Source organism: Lytechinus variegatus, chromosome 8, assembly GCF_018143015.1.
Source record: "Lytechinus variegatus isolate NC3 chromosome 8, Lvar_3.0, whole genome shotgun sequence".
Lineage (NCBI taxonomy): Eukaryota > Metazoa > Echinodermata > Echinoidea > Temnopleuroida > Toxopneustidae > Lytechinus > Lytechinus variegatus.
This window is the reverse complement of record NC_054747.1, coordinates 25748621-25770100: the sequence shown is the minus strand read 5'-3', so window position 1 is coordinate 25770100 and position 21480 is coordinate 25748621. Positions and strand designations below refer to the sequence as shown.

General features: G+C 35.2%; 1 pseudogene; it reads left to right on the top strand.

Moving 5' to 3' along the window:
- The first annotated feature begins 360 nt into the window (after nt 1-360).
- On the top strand, nt 361-15060 carry LOC121420244 (annotated as a pseudogene).
- The last annotated feature ends 6420 nt before the right edge of the window (nt 15061-21480 follow it).

The window sequence follows — 21480 nt, the reverse complement described above, 5'->3', positions numbered from 1 at the left end:
TACTAGGTCTGTGTTTACAGACTAGAGCCGCGCTGGCGGGTATTTTGAAAATCAGCTGTTCGCACATACACGCACAATTCTGATTTTCTTCAGTGTGTTTATTTCGCATGTTATCAATGCACCTCTAATGATGTAAGCTTGTGGCTTGTTGTTGGTGTTGATTTTTTTTTTGGGGGGGGTGGGGTCTATGATTAGAATAGTATTTCATCATAGAAAAAATGAATTTAAATCTTACGTATAGTGTGTGGCTAAAACAGACACTCATTGCCAAATGGTAAAAACAATTAATGCAATGATATATGATTATATGGAATCAACATTCATTGCTATAAGAAGGCCTACATGATATTGAATGATATTTAAGCTAAACAACAACAACATCTGTAATACACTTCTGACGAATAAAACTCAAATACATACACAACAAACAAGGCCAAGGACAACGTAAAATGACCAGTCAATAGATCAGTACTTAATCCTTTGTTTCATCTGGTAGTCTACAATCATAGACCTTTTTACATTTTTTAATACAGATGTATGACTCTGAATTAATGAAAATCGATTCATTCATATGCTGTGACTATCTCTTATATAATTTCCGACAATAAAAATAGTTTGAAACAAGTTCGGAACTTTGGAGTCATTTCTTTATGAAAATAAGGTGTAAAAGGACTACTTGGGTCTGTGTTTACAGACTAGAGCCGCGCTGGCGGGTATTTTGAAAATCAGCTGTTCGCACATACGTCATGTACAGTACACGCACAATTCTGATTATCCCTGGTCCATGGTGAGTAAGTTATCGATTATTTTTGTTTTGTATGTTTATCAATATCAATCATGATTAGATCTAGAATTACGCAATTTTCCAATGTATACGATTAGCCTATATATATGGCTGTTCTTTGTCAGAACTTTAACTTTTTTTAGTTACGCTGTCTGATGAACGCATTCAGTCGAGTCAGACGAGCACAGCCATGCCACAGGCTCTCGGGGCTCGGCTCGCCTTTTGCCGTGCCTGCGTGTCCCCGGAGCATGCCTGGCCCACTCATTCAATGAACTCTTACCATGCTTACTCTTCAGACAGTGGGCAGCCGTCTGTTTCGATTTTATATATATATCTTTTTTTAATTTCTGGTGAGTGGAGCACACATAGTTTAGTGAACAACCAATATAACAGAGACCGAAGCTCTGGTCTAAGTATTTTTACTGTCTAGACAGCTGACAGCCGTCTGCATGGTCTGTTTCAAGAAGTTTGTTAACAATAACAATTTTTTTTTCTCATCGTTTTATTATCTGACTGTATTTGGTGAGTGGAGCCAACGGAGTTCAACAGACAGTCTACACTATTAGGGGGGGGAGGGTCGGGTGTCCAGACACTTTATATTCTTGAGCTCGAGTTGAAGCATTCTTTTTTTATCTTTGGAATACATTATGATGTAGGCTAGGGCAGGGGAAGGTGGGGTAAGTTGTGACAATTTTTATATTTTGCATGTTACTAATTGAAACAACCAATAATATTGTAGAATTACATGTAACAATAATTACCTTGCCTTTAAATTTGATTCTTTGGAAATATTTTTCGCCTATATGTAACTTTCTACCCCCACACTTAACATGCTTAAAGTCAATGTAACCTTTGAAAAAAAAGAAAGTGGGGTAAGAAAGTTGTGCCCCCTTCTGGGGTTAGTTGAGCCACGAAAACTAAATACAAACTCTATGCGAGAAGAACCAGCTTGTCATTTTTTTTAATTTTAAATGTATTGTTTAACTTTGTGTGCAGGGTCATTCCATGTCAAATCACCCAATGGGTTTAACCCGACCATTTTGTATTTTGATAAAAATTGGTATACTTGCTTAGGTGTGATCCCACAGTACCAAATTTCAAATTTTAGGTCAATCGGGTCAGGGGTTCACGAGATACGGCCCGTCGAATTTTGAGATTTTCGGCAAAAATGGGCGTGGCCGCCTACATTTGAACGCTTGTATCTCATAAACCACTGGGCCAATCTTCACAAAATGGGTATTGTTGGAAAGGGAATTAAATAAGGATTCCAAATCTGCAATCACTTTTAAGATTGGAACATGTTGACATACTTTGACCTTTTGACCCAAGTTTTGACCTTGAAATTGACCTTGTGGATCACGTGACCTTGAAATCATTTTTCATGAAATGTAAGCTCCAGCATGTTCTTTACAATATATTAAAATTTCAGAGACGCAATATTTTTTGTTAAGAAGTAATTAAGATTGAAAATATGCATACCACCAGAAATTCATAATGAACCATATTAAAACATGTATGTCATATGTAATGTGTATAAAAATACATGCAATATGCACTGTACACATGTCAACTTACATTGTACATGCATTTGCCACATCCTATTTTGTTTTACATCCATTCATCCTAAATGTTAGCAGTACTTGGAAAGATACAGGCTTAAATGGTCAACATGATTGTTTGCCTATTAACATTACTTGGATATATATCCCAAGGTACTCTGGGCCATTTGCTGTGAGCACATACATGTAGTACATGTAGATAAATTAATTTAACCGTATTCGTCCTGGGGTATTTGATTCTTGTCAGTCCCGTATCCCCCCCCCCCCCCCCCCTCCCCCTCTTGAGATCTCGGCCACGGATCGCAACAAAAATGTACAAAATGGTAGAAAATTACGTAATCTATGCATTTACATTCACTAAAAATTTTATATATTTTATTTTATATGAATTAATTATGCTAATTTATTCATGAAATTATACTTTTTGCTCTAATTCACTTATAAAGATCCTACAGTGTAGAATGGTAATTTTTGATGTAAATATTCCTTATAGCATTCCGAACTATTGAACTTGAAAAAATTCTGGTACCAAAATCAATTTCTTATGTATTTTATTGTTTAAGTTGAATTTCTTATGTATTTCTTTGTTTTTTGTTCTTTTTATTTCTATTGTTTTTTTATTTTACAAAATTTGTCGGCAACTTTATTTTGGTCATAAATAGCATCAAGTTAAATGACTGTTGACCATTAAAGCAAAAATAATCACTCATTTATGAATTTTAGCTGAAAACACATTTTGTGTTGACTTTGTACACAAAATCAAAAGTGAGGAGCTCAAGATGTACAAGTGTGTATTGTACACGTTAATATTGTACACTATAAATATCTGGTGGTATGCATATTTTCAATCTTAATTGCTCCTGAACAAAAAATATTGCGTCTCTGAAACTTTTTTATATTGTAAAGAACATGTCGGGGCTTATATTTCATGAAAAATAATGTCAAGGTCACGTGATCCACAAGGTCAATTTCAAGGTCAAAACTTGGGTCAAAAGGTCAAAGTATGTCAACATGTTCCAATCTTAAAAGTGATTGCAGATTTAGAATCCTTATTCAATTCCCTTTCCAACAATACCCATTATGTGAAGATTGGCCCAGTGGTTTATGAGATACAAGCGTTCAAATGTAGGCGGCCACACCCATTTTTGCCGAAAATCTCAAAATTCGACGGGCCGTATCTCGCGAACCCCTGACCCGATTGACCTAAAATTTGAAATTTGGTACTGTGGGATCACACTAAACCAGTATACCAATTTTTATCAAAATAAAAAATGGTCGGGTTAAAATTTTCATTTTTTTGGGGTGATTTGACATGGAATGACCCTGCAGCCGATTTAAAAAATTCTCAAACGAAGATGAAATATGTGCACAAGTGCATCTATTAGAACTAATTAAACCCTGATAACAATCATTATTGAGAATGAAAAGCTAAAACTACAAGGCAAACCCTGATTTTGTAAATAGGCGTCTTATAAACACCTAAATAGTACACATAAGTGTATGGGATGAAAGTAAGATGGTGTTTCCGGTCACTTTATATTTCAATTTTTGAAACAATAATTATTTTCAACCGCAATTTTTCTGGGCTTCATTTTTGTAACATATTACAGACCAGGCGCGTAGCCAGGGGGGCGGTGGGGGCAGTCGCCCCCCACAAAACGTCACCAAAAGAAAAAAAGAAGGGAAAAAGAGAGGAGAAAAGGAAAAGGGAAGGAAAGGTAGCTTTGTGATTTTTTTATTTTATTTTTTCTGAAAAGAGAAACTCCTTCATTCTTGCTCTATATTTTTATATGAATTTTGCTTGTGCGCGGTTAAGTGACAATATTGAAGTTCTCCATTGTTTCCCCCACCCTTTCACTAACGCTATTTTTCCACCTCAGCTATGGGTCAATCCATGTCAATTCAACCAATGCTTGTCACCCGACCCCCTTCGATTTTCTTTAAACTCGCACTAAATGTTCCCCCAAGTGTCTGACGGAAAAATCTGAAATATTTTGCCCCAAGGTCAAATGGTTGCTAAGATACGGCCTCCCTTAGCAACCAATGCGTGGACAAACATCAAAGTTTTAAAAAAAATTTGCTATTTTTGATTGACTGCTGCAACCAAGTTTGATGAGGTAGAGAGCTTATTTTCTGGAAATTGGAAGAACTTTTTAGTCTTAACATGCACAGTATGTTACGGCACAGATCTGACCAGCCGTTATTGCACTCGAGGTCGCCGAAAACGGTGTTAAGCTTCCAAGTCAGTGATTTCGGGTGCACTTTTGGAAGCTCATAACTTTCAAATTCAATTAGCTTAGAGCCCAATATTATGCATATTTGAAGACTATCACTTGCTAAACAGACCTACAAAAAATTGGCCCAAACGTGCACGTCGTTTTCTTGTAGGGCGCCCTCATAGTTGGATTTTTTCTAAAAGTTGCCAAGTTCAAGGTCACGGATCACCCTTCGTCCCATCGAGGAGCAACACCAATTTCTGTATACTGATAGACAATTACCTATATTTTCATGGGATACTTAAAATTTTTTGTGACCGAAAATGTTAAATAGCTCGTTTACGCATTCGAAAATGGTCGTAAACACCCCCAAACCAATGTAAAACGATACATACAGTTTATCAGCACATTTCAAATTGCAATAAATCAGAAATGAAAAGCCAACAAATACTGGTATTGTCTGTAATAAGTACTAAAAGGATATGCATCACAAATAGTTTGACTATTTTGGCAAAGACCTTTAAAAATACAGCTGGAAATCATCATAAACAATAAATCATGTCGAATATCTGTGATTATAGGGCGCTAAACTGTATTTACACGCACTTTCACTTGTGTGTCATTTAAACACAAATGATTATTTTAAGCTGATAATTGCCAATCTTGTTCCTTTTAGGTTCTATTTCAATATCCAAATAACAAAGCAAAATCTCTACCTTTTGACCTTGACATTGATCTAAAAATAGCTGAAAATGCCTTAAATTAGCATATTCACAACACCCGTGAGCTTTACAACACATTTCAGAATTGATTTTCTCACAGACTAAAAGCCTGATCATGTTGATATTTGCACTATTGATAGTCCATAATGATTACTTGGATGATCTATTATTAATTCATTTTTTTTACAACACAATGACCTTCAAGAGATGGCTGAAATTCACCCAAAATCTTTAATCTGCCAATATCCTATCGTTAAAGGTTGTTTACACCGACTTTCACTTATGTGTCATTTTAGGACAAATGATGATTTTAAGCTGATAATTGCAAATTAGGTTTCTTTCAGGTTGTATTTTAATATCCAAATAATATGTATAGTCACATCTTAATATCTTTTGACCTTGAAATTTAACTAAAAATAGCTTCAAGTCAAAGAAATTAGGCATTCTTTCTTATATAATTTCAATAAATCACAGAAGTTTCAACTTTTTGCGCACTATTTTCCTTGTAATGAAGTTCAATAATCTTAGAAAATAAATTGAATTAGAGCCGATAGGGTACGAGATACCTGCATTTGATGAAACGTCCGCCCTTAACAATTTCAGAGTTTCATTGCTCTGCGCAGGAAGGAATATCTTCCTCCTGACAAATAAATTTCTTCTCCTCTGTTTTGCGAGTTAAAGATATGCACTGTCGCTATTTAACTGTTTGTAATCAATTCTGATCTGTCCAAGAGAAGTATTCAATATATCTTTGAGAATACCCTTTTCTTGAGACCCTTTCCATGGAAAAAAATTGATAAACGGTTTAGCTTCCGCGCTTTGCGCGGGGTTATTAGTATTCTAATTTCCTCCATTTTGTATTCCTTTTTTGTGCGTTCACAATCACTTTTGAAAACAAGGTTCAAAATCGTCAACTGAATTGGAGCTGATATAGGTACTAGAGACAAGAGAGATGGCTCCTTTTCATTTTAATTTATGAAACACCAAAAGCTTTGCACTTCGCAAGGGAGGGGGAAATTCCCCCTCCCTGCACCCAACCCCTAGGGAGCGTGCTTTGCGCTCTCTGTAAGTGTTTGGCACGCTTCACGTGCATTTACCGCCCCCTCCGAAATGAAATCCTGGCTACGTGGTTATCACAGACACAGGTGACAAGTGTGACCTTCTAGCTCAGATTTTTTTACAGTCAAACCAATGTTAACCAATCACTTTAAAGTCTTTACACTTGCTAATTAGCTGTAAATACTAACATCCTCTATAAATAAAAGAACTTTCATAAGAATTTGCTCCTTTCTGCCTGCATATCATAGGCTTTTTAAGGTTTGTTGTTTTTCTCATTATACATTACCATAAGAATTACCATGGCTCAACTTGCCCCATGTTGGTTGGCTCAACTTACCCTTTGAGAACTTCATGCAATCTTTTCACATCCACACATTTTTTATGCATCCATCTTGTAAAGACCATGACAAGAATGAGAATCTATACCTGGACTAACGATATTGTTCTTATTATATATTTAAAGACGTGTGTGTAAAAAGCAATGATCTCTTTCAAACCCTTTTTAAATTTTTTTGGCTGAAATTTGTATATTTTCCTCTAAAAGTACTTTTTGTTTCAAATGTTTCAAAACAAAGTGGTTGGGTTAAGGGTTACATGTATGTAATGCATGACACCACCATATTAAATGTCTGACTGATTCATTATTGGCCTGGGGGTGGTGGCTCAACTTGCCCCCATGCTCAACTTACCCAGCCTTCCCCTACACTGAATTCAATACTACCAGTAGTTGTAATCATCTATTTTGTTCTCTAATATTTTCTAACATTTTGTACTTATAAATTGATGAAACTTCGCTCGTAAAAAATGTGTGAATTCAATGCAATGGACAAACAATACTATTTACATAAACAATGCTAAAGTAAAAATCCAATGATCATAAACGTTGGTTATATTATAAGTAAACTTTATGGAAGTTTATATAACAACACAAGCTTCAAGAATATAAATAAATATATGTTCAACATTTCAAAGTTAAAGATCTGAGACATTATTGCTTCATGTATTAAACATGACATTGGGCCTACCCTACGATTTGAAATGCGCCTTTTCATATGAACTTTCTCTAGCCATTTCTATCATAGATGCGATGAACTTATCCTCATTTAAGAAAATATATGTAAAATGAAATAAATAAATGATTAAGTTTTCTATTGGTTTTTTTATACCCCCGCAGACGAAGTCTGGAGGGGGCATTAAGCCCCTGTCCGTCCGCTCATCCCCCCACTGGGTTTCTGCACGATAACTCAACAAATATTTAATGTATTTTAAAAATGTTTGGTGTGTAGGTATATGACACCAAAGTACATTCTAAGTTCGAATTCGGAGTCTGCAGGTCAAAGGTCACAGCTCATTTAATATGCGAGTTGGTTTCCGCACCATAACTTGAGAAATACTTAATTGATCAATTTAAAAGAAAATTTGGTGTGTGGGTAGATGACTCCAGAATATGCGAGTTGGTTTCCGAGCTAACTCAACAAACATTTTATGGATTTTAAAAATTTGTGGTGTATAGGTAGATGACAAAATACAGGCATTTGGAGTCCGCAAGTCAAAGGTCACAGCTCATTAAATATGCACAATAACTAAAAAAAAAATTATAGATTTTTAAAATTTGTGGTGTGTAGGTACATGTGGATGACACCGGAATAAGGCTAAGTTAGAATTTGGAGTCCGCAGGTCAAAGGTCACAGCTCATTAAATATGCGCGGTAACTCGAAAAATTTTAATGGATTTTTAAAATGTTTGGTGTGTAGGTAGATGACACTAAAATACATGCTAAGTTTAAATTTGGAGTCTGCAGGTCAAAGGTCACACTAACAGCTCATTGAATATATGAGTTGGTTTCCGCACAGTAACTTGACAAATATTTATTGGATTTTAAAATTTTGGGGGTTGTAGGTAGATGACATCAAAATATAGGCTAAGTTTGAATTTGGAGTCTGTATTTCTGATTGCGTTAAGCAGGGGCATCTGTGTGCTTTGGACATGTCAAATATCTAGTTCCTGATAACACTTGAAATTCATTCTCTAATTTGCACTACCCCCTAATTCCCCCAGCTTTTTTAATAGTGGTTGATCAGGACAAATAAGGGTGAGAATATAAATGGCCCCTCCCCCTGTTGGCGAAATCTGGGTCCATCCTTGACACAATCATTTCTGAAATTTACAACTTTTTAGTTAAGAATAGGTGTTGGTACTGCAAAGTCACATGATATCCAATCAGTGTATGTCGAAAAACTTTAGTATGACCTCGTTAAACATTATCCATAATGCTGATTTTTATGAAAAATCAAAGATTTACTCTATGTACTGGTAATTAAATACAGCCTCCAAACTAATTTTCTATTCACAGACTCTTCGTAGGATTCTAATCAAATATACTTAAAAAAGATGTTATACAGATAAGTCCCAAAAGTTGCACAAGACTTAAAAGAAAAAGATCATTTGACAATGCACTGCATTTATCGTGAAAATTTAGAGGGTCCGGAGGGTGGATTCCAAACCTTTCCCCGGCCTTATTTACGGTCAACCCTTTTCAACAATAATGACTTCAACAGAAGATAGCCTTTAATTTTAAAGAACAAACCTTCCCCATCAAAAAGTTGATTTGAATAAAAAGAGAAAAATCCAACAAGCATTTAAATCAGAAAATTTCATTGATATCGGATGTAAAGTAAGAAAGCTACATGACATTTTAAAAATGTGCTTAATGTCAAAAGCTGTAAATGAAAATGATTTACATCATCCACTCATTATTGAACCCAAAATTAGCATTTTTAGGGCTTTATTTGATTAATTAGTGCAAACTTGATTTTACGCATAAATTTGCATAATTAATTACCATAATACCAGTGAGATTTTTCTCAGAAAAATGGCTTTGGTCATAATGGATCATAGCAATCTGAGAGTGAGCCCATTTGCTAGGAGACCAGTCTGACAAAGTGTGCATTTGGATTGTGGATGTAAGTTTGACTTTATCCTGATGATATTTTTGCTGGTTTCTTGTGGTCTATTTACTTTGGTTATTTAGATAATATTTGTCATTTATGTCTTTCTGTTTATAGACCAAGGTTGGATTCCTTATGGTTGGTTACACTCACAAGGATATTTATAAACTTTTCTCATGCATATCAAGTCGTCTAAAGAAAAAGAACATCACTACTCCCCCCAAACTTTTCTAATCCATCCCAGCTTCTTTCCAACGAGCAGACTGCATCACAACATCAGAGCACATCAGTCATATCTTTGATGTACGTCAATGGCTTCTTCAGTATCAACATACCATGCAGTATGCCAGTATCACAGTAAACCAAACATTTTTACGTTTACAATGAACCAAGAAGAAAAGGCCACCCTCCAAACCAAAGACTGGTCAACCAACCCACACAGCCGTCACATCCTGAAACCGCATCCAGATGCACAGCCCATACTTGTTGAGAAATCATTTGTAGATATGCCATCTCTCTGTCAAACTACAACCCTATCTGGAACCAGAAGATATCGATGCATGGAAATCTTTGTGTGAGCTACTCATACTTGAAGAAGATGACAATGGAGGTATGAATTTAACTATTTTCCCCTAATTTGAGTATGCTTCAATTTATTTAAGCAACAATGTAAAGATAGAACTTTGCTAAGAAAACAAATATTTTAAACTGAATTGAATACACTGTAGAATTATTTTTAAAGCCCCCTCACACCTGACCGAATGTAGGCGGACGAAGGGTGATGAATGGGAAAAAAATTCTGTCAAATCATGCGATCAGTAACTATTGTCAAATTTTATCAATGAACGCTATAAAGGATAAATATGACGTGCGAGGGGTATAGATTTTTCGGTTCACCTCTTTGAGTAAATTCCAGCCAAGGCGAGCGAAGGGTTGATATAACCCATTAATACGAACAAACAGTGAGCAATGGTTTGATATGGCGTGCGATTAGAAACAAAGACAAGGGAATATACTTGTACCTGTACTTGTACATTTGTGTCATCGTGTTGCTTCGTGCATGGTTAAGGGTTCTTTCGAGATCGGTCCACTTTGACGAAAGCGCGATGAGGGGCTATGAGTGCCAATAACACACGAGCGATAAACATGATAAATGAACGATTACTGCAAACTAAATAAGAGATGCGAATTCAAACAGATGACCAATGATTTTTCAATTTGTCGGGAATATTGAACATAGTAAAAATTTCTGCGTGAATATGAATAATCGCAGCTATTTGTCCAGAAGGTGTACAAACCCAAACATGAAGGGTAAATATGATTTACTATCAGTTACCAAATCCAATTTTGTAAAAAAATGACTATCGCCAGCCATCGCAAGACATTTCAGGCAATTCGGTTAGGTGTGACGGGGCCTTTAAATCAGAAAAAATTGCACTAGATGAGCTGGTACAGGATCAATCAAAATCATCACTTAAACCAACATGTTGACATAGTTTAGATGTACCCCAACCACTTCAGATCTCAACCACTGATCATGCTGTTACAACAACAATAACAAAACTTACATGATGCATATCATATACTCCAAAATTTGACTGTTAACTGTATTATAACTTTTCAAATCCATCTTAATCATGCTATTAATTTGTTAGATCAGAATTTGGCTATTTATCTGAAAATAAGGATCCAAGATTACTACATTTTGGTCTGATTACTCTCTGTTAGGATACTTATTAGGATTCTATGTATCAAAAGTACATTACAATTACATGTAAAGCTATGAAAAAAAATTGAATTTTATCTCCTATTTTTGATCTTGAAATATTTTTCTATCATTTTTTTATATTGCTAACATTATTTAAATGATTAATAACATTAAAAAATTTCTTTTAATCACAAGCAAGAATAATGATACATAATTTGATGAAGTTTTGCTACATACAGATTTAATTTATAAATTCATAAACTCACATTTATGAGCAATTGTAGGTTTGAAATACTCTCTCAAAATGTGTGAAACTTTGGAACTGGAATTTGGTCTTGAAAGAAAAAAAAAACGAAATGCCACTGCACCTACTCTTTTCATTATAGATTCATCGTGAAAAAATATTGAAAGGGGGGGGGGGGGGGGTGAATAGCACCCCTTGCTATGTATGTATAGGATATCGAAGTGTGATGTCATCTTTTTTCCTATTTTGTGTTTTACCATTTTTTATACCATATTTCATTTGAGCATGATGAAAGACCTCTACAACTAAAATTTCATGAGTATCAGTCCATGGGGGTTTAAGATACATGTACATGTATGACCTCGTGAATACATAATTAGCCCCATTGAAGTCAATTTATTTCTGGGGGCATTTCATCATGCACTTTCGAAATATGGTATAAAAATTCTTAAATGCGAAAAAAGTGACATCATCACTTTGGTACTCGATATGAGAGTTAAATGTTTCTGATAAAGATTAATTGTTAGAATTTGTAGAACAACCACAAATATCTTGTTCTCTTTTAACCAAATATATGTAACTGCTTGAGGGTCATCTTCAAATTTCACCTAACCCTACGTTACCCAGGCTATTTTGTGAGCTTACATTCCTCTGGGGGGGGGTATTTTTTACTTGGGGTGCTGATGTAAATTTGACAAGCAAAAAAAAAAGGATTTTACTCCAAAATTAAGGTTTATACTTAGTTCCCAAAAAAATTCACAAGCGAAAAAAAAATGAAAGGGTTTCATCGCGGTTCCATTTCTCCATTTTTTAACACCTACCAGAATTCCAGGGGGTGCTTCCTATGGAGAATAATACAAGCTGCTCCAGGGAAAAATTTAGTGGGTGCTTCAGCACCCACAGCGCCTCCCCTTTTCTAGGGCCAAGTCACTGCAAAATTTTGAAGGCAAACTCATACATTTTGCTCAATTTGATTCAATTAGGGCTCTAGAAAGCTAATTTTGTTGAATATTCTTTATAGTACTATTCCTACAATAAAATTAAAGGGAAAAAATTCCAGAAACAACAATTTATCATTTTTAAATAATTTTTTATTTGTGAAAATTGCACTTAAAAGCCCCTCCCCATTGAGTGATGGTTTGTGTACAGTATATGTTTTGGGAGTGTGACCTTGATCTGATAAAATCTAGGAGTTGGCTTAAGGTCATTGGCAGGTCACATTAGTTTTATTTGACAATTTTCAAGTTATTGGTGTACTTATCAGAATTTACAATGAAAACTAATTGGAAAATCCATTTAGGTTTCAAATTAATTTTGAATGTTATCTTTTTGTTAAAGAAATTAATGTTATCATTTGCGCAACTTATCAAAATTATCATTTTTGCTACAGAAGATGATGTGACATTTAGATGGCCAATCTGTGATCTGTTGTTGGCAGAGAAATCGCATACAGGATACATCAGAGAAGAAGTATCTTCAAATACATGACAAGATGAACCCTTCAGACAAGTAAGTCATGTATGCTGTGTTTTGTTTTCAAATTTTCTTTAGGTTTCCCCTTTTTTTTCAAAGGAAATAATTGGTAATGCTATAACAACCATAGGAACATGAAATTAATTGATGTCAACAATTACATGTAACCCTAAATAGACTGGGCTATTTCAACGCCTAAGAAGACTGGGGGGGGGGGGCTGATTCAGTACCCCCCCCTTCTGATCTCGGCCGTCGATCGCGCGATCGCGACGAGAATTGGCACGCGCGTTACCCATGGCATTATCTACAAAAGTATAATATCAAATTCTGCTAAAAATCTCATGGCTCATTAATTATGCTAATTTATGCGTAAAATCATTAGTTTGCTCTAATTAATATAATAATGCCCATAAAGTGCTAATTTTTGTTTAACATTCTCTAGATAGGCATCTGATAAAATTTGTTTTAAAAAAATTTCAACATCACATTTATTTTCTTATGTATTCTATTGTTTTACAAATTTATTATGTATTTCTTTGTTTTTCAACTTTTTGTTTTATATTGTTTTCTCAATGGAAATTGTCGGGGACCTTATTTTGACCATAAAAAAGATAAAATTAATTGATTTTAAGCAGTAAAAGGAAAAATGATACATTTATGAATTTTGGATAAAAACACTATTTGCATTGGATTTGTACACAAATTCACGTTTTGAGTAATTTTGGGTCTGCATGCACTTACGAAATGTTGCGTAATTTCGGAACTGCGTACCCGGGGGTCACAATTTTGGTCTCAAAAGTTGCGCGAGACTTGTAAGTAAAAAGTCAGCAAAGCAAACGACGCGGTCAAAAAATATCAAGCGGCGGATTTACACGAAAAATGTCAAGGGGGGCTGAATCAGCCCCCCCCAGTCTTTTTAGGGTTAAAAGTGAAAATGATACGTTAATGATATTGGCTATAAAGACAATATGCTTTCGATTTATACTTTCATCTTTTTTCAGAAATGAGACTTGAAGGAAAATGTCACACACAAAAAATCACCTCAAACTAGATTTATTGTGAGGGTCCTCTGAGGCCCTAGTACAAACGATGATGTCGCAGGAACACATGACACAACGCAAAGTGTGAGCTCTAGTTTTTGCATATTCTACGTATTAAGACCAAAAAAGGTAAATATTCTGATCCGTTTTGGCAGCATATATAATAGATTGCAAGCGTGAAATTTATTGAAATGTCATAAAAAACAATGAAATGCAATTAAAATTGTATTTAAAATTGTCTTTAAAAGACCATGGGAAGGTGCTCTTTCTCAACTAATATTAGATGACATTCACTCGCAAAATAAGTTAAATTACATGTAGAGCCATATGCTCAGATGTCGGTATGTAGATACTTGCATTTCACTACTCCACACATTATATTATACTTTTTTAAGGCCAACCCATCTTCTGATAACAAATGTAATACTGCCACACCAAACATGCTTATAACATTCAGATGACAAGTGAAAACATATTTTTGATGTCTTAGGTTTATTCTTTAACTCAAGTGCTGAAACAAATGCGCTGCTGCATTATGCGTTAAACCTTGCAATGTTATGCAAAAGTTCAAGCTACGATAGTATATGTCCACTTTGACATTATGCATTGGGTGATCATTGCATAATGTCATTTCCCTGTGACATGCGTTGGTGTGACATGTGTCCCTTTTACATTTTGGCTGTAATGTAACAGGCCCTCCCCACTTTCCTTATTGCAGTTAGGTTTAATTATTAATGAATTATTTTCTGCAATAATCCACAATAAAGTTTTGTTGAAGGATTTTCAGATCTATCCCATTTTACTCTCAAACTAAGAAACTATAATTTTTAGTAGTTTGGTTTATATTTATATATCTAAAGCTCAAATACCATTTCAATATTAACAGTTTTATTTGTATTTTATCAAACAAATAGGTTTACATTGGACCCAAAGGCAAGATGGATTGAAGGGTAGATGTACCAGAGGGAAACATATCTTCAAGAATACTCTACCCATTGGCCTCAAGTTGGACGAGTATGCAAAGTTCCATGTGAAACTATAGATGTTGAATGGTACACAGGCACAATGACATCCAAGTGGAAGGAAGTCAAACTTGCTATTACAGGACAGCGGGGCAGAAAAAAGCTCTGGATAGATACCATTCCATCAAATTCTGTCATTCTACCACCATTCAAGCTAACTCTTGGAGAAAAACTTCCTCAGATGATCACAAACGCTCTAAGAGGGAAACATGAAGATTATTTTGATTGAGTCCAGCAGACAAGCAATGGATATCAGTTACAACTTCCCTGCTAAGCAGAAAGAAGACTTAACCCTATAAAGACTGGGGGGGGCTGATTCAGCCCCCCCCCTCGACATTTTTCGCGATAAATCCGCCGCACGAAATTTTTTGACCGCGTCGCTCGCTGACTTTTTACTTTCAAGTCTCGCGCAACTTTTGAGACCAAAATTGTGACCCCCGGGTACGCGGTTCCGAAATTACGCAACATTTTGTAAGTGCATGCAGACCCAAAATTACTCAAAAACGTGAATTTGTGTACAAATCCAATGCAAATAGTGTTTTTTGCCAAAATTCATAAATGTATCATTATTTTTCCTTTTACTGCTTAAAATCAATTAATTTTATCTTTTTTATGGTCAAAATAAAGTCCCCAACAATTTCCATTGAAAAAACAATAAAAAACAAAAAGTCGAAAAACAAAGAAATACATAAGAAATTTAGAAAACAATAGAATACATAAGAAAATAAATGTGATTTTGAAATTTTTTTGAAATAAATTTGATCAGATGCCTATCTAGAGTATGTGAAACAAAAATTAGCATTTCAGGGGCATTATTTTATTAATTAGAGCAAACTTATGATTTTACGCATAAATTAGCATAATTAATGAGACATGAGATTTTTTGCGGAATTTGATGTTATAGTTTTGTAGATAATGCCATGGGTAACGCATGTGCCAATTTTCGTCGCGATCGCGCGATCGACGGCCGAGATCAAGCATGTAAGTCTTCTTAGGCGTCGAAATAGCCCAGTCTATTTAGGGTTAAGTGCCACCTTCCATAATGGCAGTTGAATCAGCATTTAAATGTGAACTGAATTGAACTTCCTTTCTCTGTAAGCTCGTCAAGAACAGAAGGAATAAGCTACATTTTGGCAACTCTAGTCACAATCCAACATTTCAAGATGCTGAAGTACAGCCCTCAACATTGCAAGATATTCTGATCTCATTAATGAACTTGTCTAGAATACATACTTCATCACCTAGAAATTGTTCCCTGACAACTTGAAAAATAGCAGGTATACTACTAGTCTGAGTATGAGTATTGTCATCTACTGATATGACTGACAAGTCAAGCTTAATGAAATAACATCCACCTGCTAGAAATACTGGGGTTCCATTTGAAACTGGGTTAAGAGTAGTCCTGTATCTATTAATCAAATAGAGTTGTCAGAATTTAGAATGGCACAACCACACTGTATCTGGAATGAGTTTTAACCCTAAATCTCCGGGGTATTTTGATTCTTGTCATTCCCGGGGGGGCATTATGGGCCCCCCTCTTAAGATCTCGGCCGCTGATCGCGCGAGCGACGCAAAAATTTGCACGCTGGTAGTGTGCGATGTAATCTACAAGGCTGTATGGTAAAATTTTCCAAAATAATGAGATTTTATTTTATATGAATTAATTATGCTAATTTATGCATAAATCACACTTTTTGCTCTAATTCACTAAATAAAGCTCCTAGAATGCTAATTTTTGGTAAAAATTTTCTTTGTAGCATTCTTAACAATCATAATTCAAAAAAACTTTGGTTTGGAAATAAATTTCTTATGTATTTTATTGTTTTATGAATTTCTTATGTATTTCTTTGTTTTTTACTTTTTGTTTTTATTGTTTTTTAAATGGAAATTGTTCCAGACATAATTCTGATCATAAACAAGGCAAAATTAATTAAGTTTAATCAGTAAAAGTAGAAATAATGATACATTTATTGGCTAAATACACAATTTGCATTGGATTTGTACATGAAATCACGTTTATGAGCAATTTTGGGCCTGACATGCACTTGCATAATGTTGCGTAATGTCGTAACCGTATACCCGGGCGTCACAAATTTGGTCTCAAAATTTGCGCGAGACTTGAATTCATGTAAAGTCAGTGAGCTGCGAGGTGAAAAATTTCGCGCAGCAGATATATCGCGAAAATTGTTAAGGGGGGCCATTATGGCCCCCCCCCCCCCGGAGAATTAGGGTTAATGGTAAAATTAGTCTGTAAGCTCAGCTTCCAACTTATTTCTATGAGGGGGGGAATGAAAGTTTTTATTTGTCATATGTTCAAGATTCGAGGATCTGAACATTGCCTCATGCGATCATTGAATCTCAGACAGTCCATGATGGTTGGGTGCTTTGAATAATTCATCTTCAACTCTAATAATCTTGATGACAGACCTTCAATTCAGTTAGATGTTTTTGACCAATTTTGGATATTGCTTGCTAGTCCCTGACATATGCTATAATCAAGACAGTTGACATACTCTTGTCGACATAGACATAGTACACTATGACTTGGGCTTCACTTTCCCCAATAAGTTGGTTTATCCAGACTGCTTCATTTATTTGATTCTAAAATCATGAAAAGTTTAATATGGATATTAAAGTCACAGATCATTTAGATAAGACCATAAATTTCACGCGGTGTCAATGGGAAAAGGGCGAAATCAAACTTACCCTGCGAAACATTTGTCTTACATCTCCCTTGCACTTTTTGGTCAATTGAAATAAGATGGATACATTCAAGCATTTTGTAACAATTTTCCCACCTAAATTAAATTTCAACACTTGGTAAGCACAACCTTTACCCCTCTTGTGCCAGCTGGATCTTAGGACATAACTGAATATGAACAAAAATTTATATCAGACATCTCCAGCATTTTTTTGACTAGGTTTTTATATTTTAATGTGGGTTTACATGTCATTTTTTATTAATACTTGTTTCTCCACACTTTTCCCAAGTTTGACAATGATTAACAAATGAAAGTGAAGCCTAAGCCGTTTCATGTAAATCACAGCTCAGTGTAAAGCAAATATTGTCACAATGGCCTCGATGTGTGGGGGAACGGGGTGGGGCGCAATGAACTCTTCGAAGTGTTTTGGGCAAGGAAACAAGCTAAATTTAACGTGTCCTTGATTATTAAGGTCTACCTTTATTCTCGTAACAATTTAAAAGTTCTGCGCAAATCATTTTTCACTAACTTTTCAAAAGTAAGTGGTATTCACTCAAGCGGAAATATTTTTCAGAAGTTATATCCTAAAGTGCTTAAAATGATCTGTACCAATGTTAAAATGTGGAAAAATGATTGGGATATTACAAATGTATAATTTTACAAGATTTTTTCTAAGTGTAAACTTTTTTGTGTGTAATTGTTTTAACTTATTATCTAGTGGTATAAATTTCATTCAAGTGAAAGCTTATCAATTTGATTTATATCAATTACCTCATGCTGTGCATCATAATATACAAATACTGACTGCCCATGAGGACTGCTGCGTAAATTATCATGCCCGAGATGCGTTTCAACCCCACATGACAACCGATGAATCCAGTTGGTCAGCCAGTGCACTGTTGGCTGCGCACACATGTCTAAGCAGCGCAGCCAGTTAGCTCGAGCCAGCTAGATGCGTGCATAGAAACACAACTTGTGGCCCCCCTCTCATGGGTTATGAGTACGTCAGTAAGTCAAACTCCTGAGACGATGATAGATGGAATAGCACCACGTCACATGATGCAGTTTTGACCAATCAGAGATAACAATCTTAGCGTCAGACATGTAATATAAGCTATCATAGTGATATAACCTTGTGCATTTGATTTGATTTGTATATTACCTCTTACATTCCAGAGTATCATACAGGTACATGTATAAGCTTATCCCATTTGATTTGTATTGCCACATACATTGCAGAGTATCATTGGTATCAGCTTATCCCATTTGATTCGTATTACCTCATACATTGCAGAGTATCGTACTGGTATAGGATTATCCCATTTGATTTGTATAACCACGTACATCACAGAGTATCCAACAGGTATAAGCTTATCCCTTTTGATTTATATAACCACATTCATCACAGAGTATCGGACAGGTATAAGCTTATCCCATTTGATTTGTATTGCCTCATATATTGCAGAGTATCGTACTGGTATAAGCTTATCCCATTTGATTTGTATTACGTGTACATTGCTGAGTATCCTACAGGTATAAGCTTATCCCTTTTGATTTATATTACTTGTACATTGCAGAGTATCATACAGGGATAATCTTATCCCATTTGATTCGTATTACCTCATACATTGCAGAGTATTGTACGGGTATAAGCTTATCCCTTTTGATTTGTATAACCACATACATCACAGAGTATCCAACAGGTATAAGCTTATCCCTTTTGATATGTATTACGTGTACATTGCAGAGTATCATACAGGGATAAGCTTATCCCATTTGATTCGTATTACCTCATACATTGCAGAGTATCGTACTGGTATAAGCTTATCCCTTTTGATTTGTATTACGTGTAAATTGCTGAGTGTCGTACTGGTATAAGCTTATCCCATTTGATTTGTATAACCATGTACATCACAGAGTATCCTACAGGTATAAGCTTATCCCTTTTGATTAATATTACTTGTACATTGCAGAGTATCATACAGGGATAAGCTTATCCCATTTGATTCGTATTACCTCATACATTGCAGAGTATCGTACTGGTATAAGCTTATCCCTTTTGATCTGTATTACGTGTACATTGCTGAGTGTCGCACTGGTATAAGCTTATCCCATTTGATTTGTATAACCATGTACATCACAGAGTATCCTACAGGTATAAGCTTATCCCTTTTGATTTATATTACTTGTACATTGCAGAGTATCATACAGGGATAAGCTTATCCCATTTGATTTGTATTACCTCATACATTGCAGAGTATCGTACTGGTATAAGCTTATCCCTTTTGATTTGTATTACGTGTACATTGCTGAGTGTCGTACTGGTATAAGCTTATCCCATTTGATTTGTCTAACCATGTACATCACAGAGTATCGAACAGGTATAAGCTTATCCCAATTGATTTTTATTGCCTCATACATTGCAGAGTATCATTCAGGTATACGCTTATACCATTTGATATGTTTTACGTGTACATTGTAGAGTATCGTATTGGTATAAGCTTATCCCATTTGATATGCATTACTTGTACATTGCAGAGTATCGTACAGGTATAAGCTTATCCCATTTGATTTGTATTGCTTCATACATTGCAGAGTATCATTCAGGTATAAGCTTATACCATTTGATATGTATTACGTGTACATTGCTGAGTGTCGTACTGGTATAAGCTTATCCCATTTGATTTGTATAACCATGTACATCACAGAGTATCCTACAGGTATATGCTTATCCCTTTTGATTTATATTAGTTGTACATTGCAGAGTATCATACAGGGATAAACTTATCCCATTTGATTCGTATTACCTCATACATTGCAGAGTATCATACTGGTATAAGCTTATCTCTTTTGATTTGTATTACGTGTAAATTGCCGAGTGTCGTACTGGTATAAGCTTATCCCATTTGATTCGTATTACCTCATACATTGCAGAGTATCATACTGGTATAAGCTTATCCCTTTTGATTTGTATAACTTGTAAATTGCTGAGTGTCGTACTGGTATAAGCTTATCCCATTTGATTTGTATAACCATGTACATCACAGAGTATCCTACAGGTATAAGCTTATCCCTTTTGATTTATATTACTTGTACATTGCAGAGTATCATACAGGGATAAGCTTATCCCATTTGATTCGTATTACCTCATACATTGCAGAGTATGGTACGGTATAAGCTTATCCCTTTTGATTTGTATAACCACATACATTGCAGACTACCAGACAGGTATAAGCTTATCCCATTTGATTTGTATTGCCTCATACATTGAAGAGTGTCATTCAGGTATAAGCTTATCCCTTTTGATTTGTATAACCACATTCATCGCAGAGTATCGGACAGGTATAAGCTTATCCCATTTGATTTGTATTGCCTCATACATTGCAGAGTATCATTCAGGTATAAGCTTATACCATTTGATATGTATTACGTGTACATTGCAGAGTATCGTACTAGTATAAGCTTATCCCATTTGATATGTATTACTTGTACATTGCAGAGTATCATTCAGGTATAAGCTTATACCATTTGATATGTATTACGTGTACATTGCAGAATATCATACAGGTATAAGCTTATCCCATTTGATTTGTATTACTTATACATTGCAGAGTATCGTACAGGTATAAGCTTATCCCTTTTGATTTGTATTACGTGTACATTGCTGAGTATCGTACTGGTATAAGCTTATCCCATTTGATTTGTATAACCGTGTACATCACAGAGTATCCTACAGGTATTAGCTTACCCCTTTTGATTTATATTACTTGTACATTGCAGAGTATCATACAGGGATAAGCTTATCCCATTTCATTCGTATTACGTCATACATTGCAGAGTATCATACTGGTATAAGCTTATCCCTTTTGATTTGTATTGCCTCATACATTGTAGAGTATCCTACAGGTATAAGCTTATCCCATTTGATTTGTATTACTCATACATTGCAGAGTATCCTACAGGTATAAGCTTATCCCTTTTGATTTGTATTGCCTCATACATT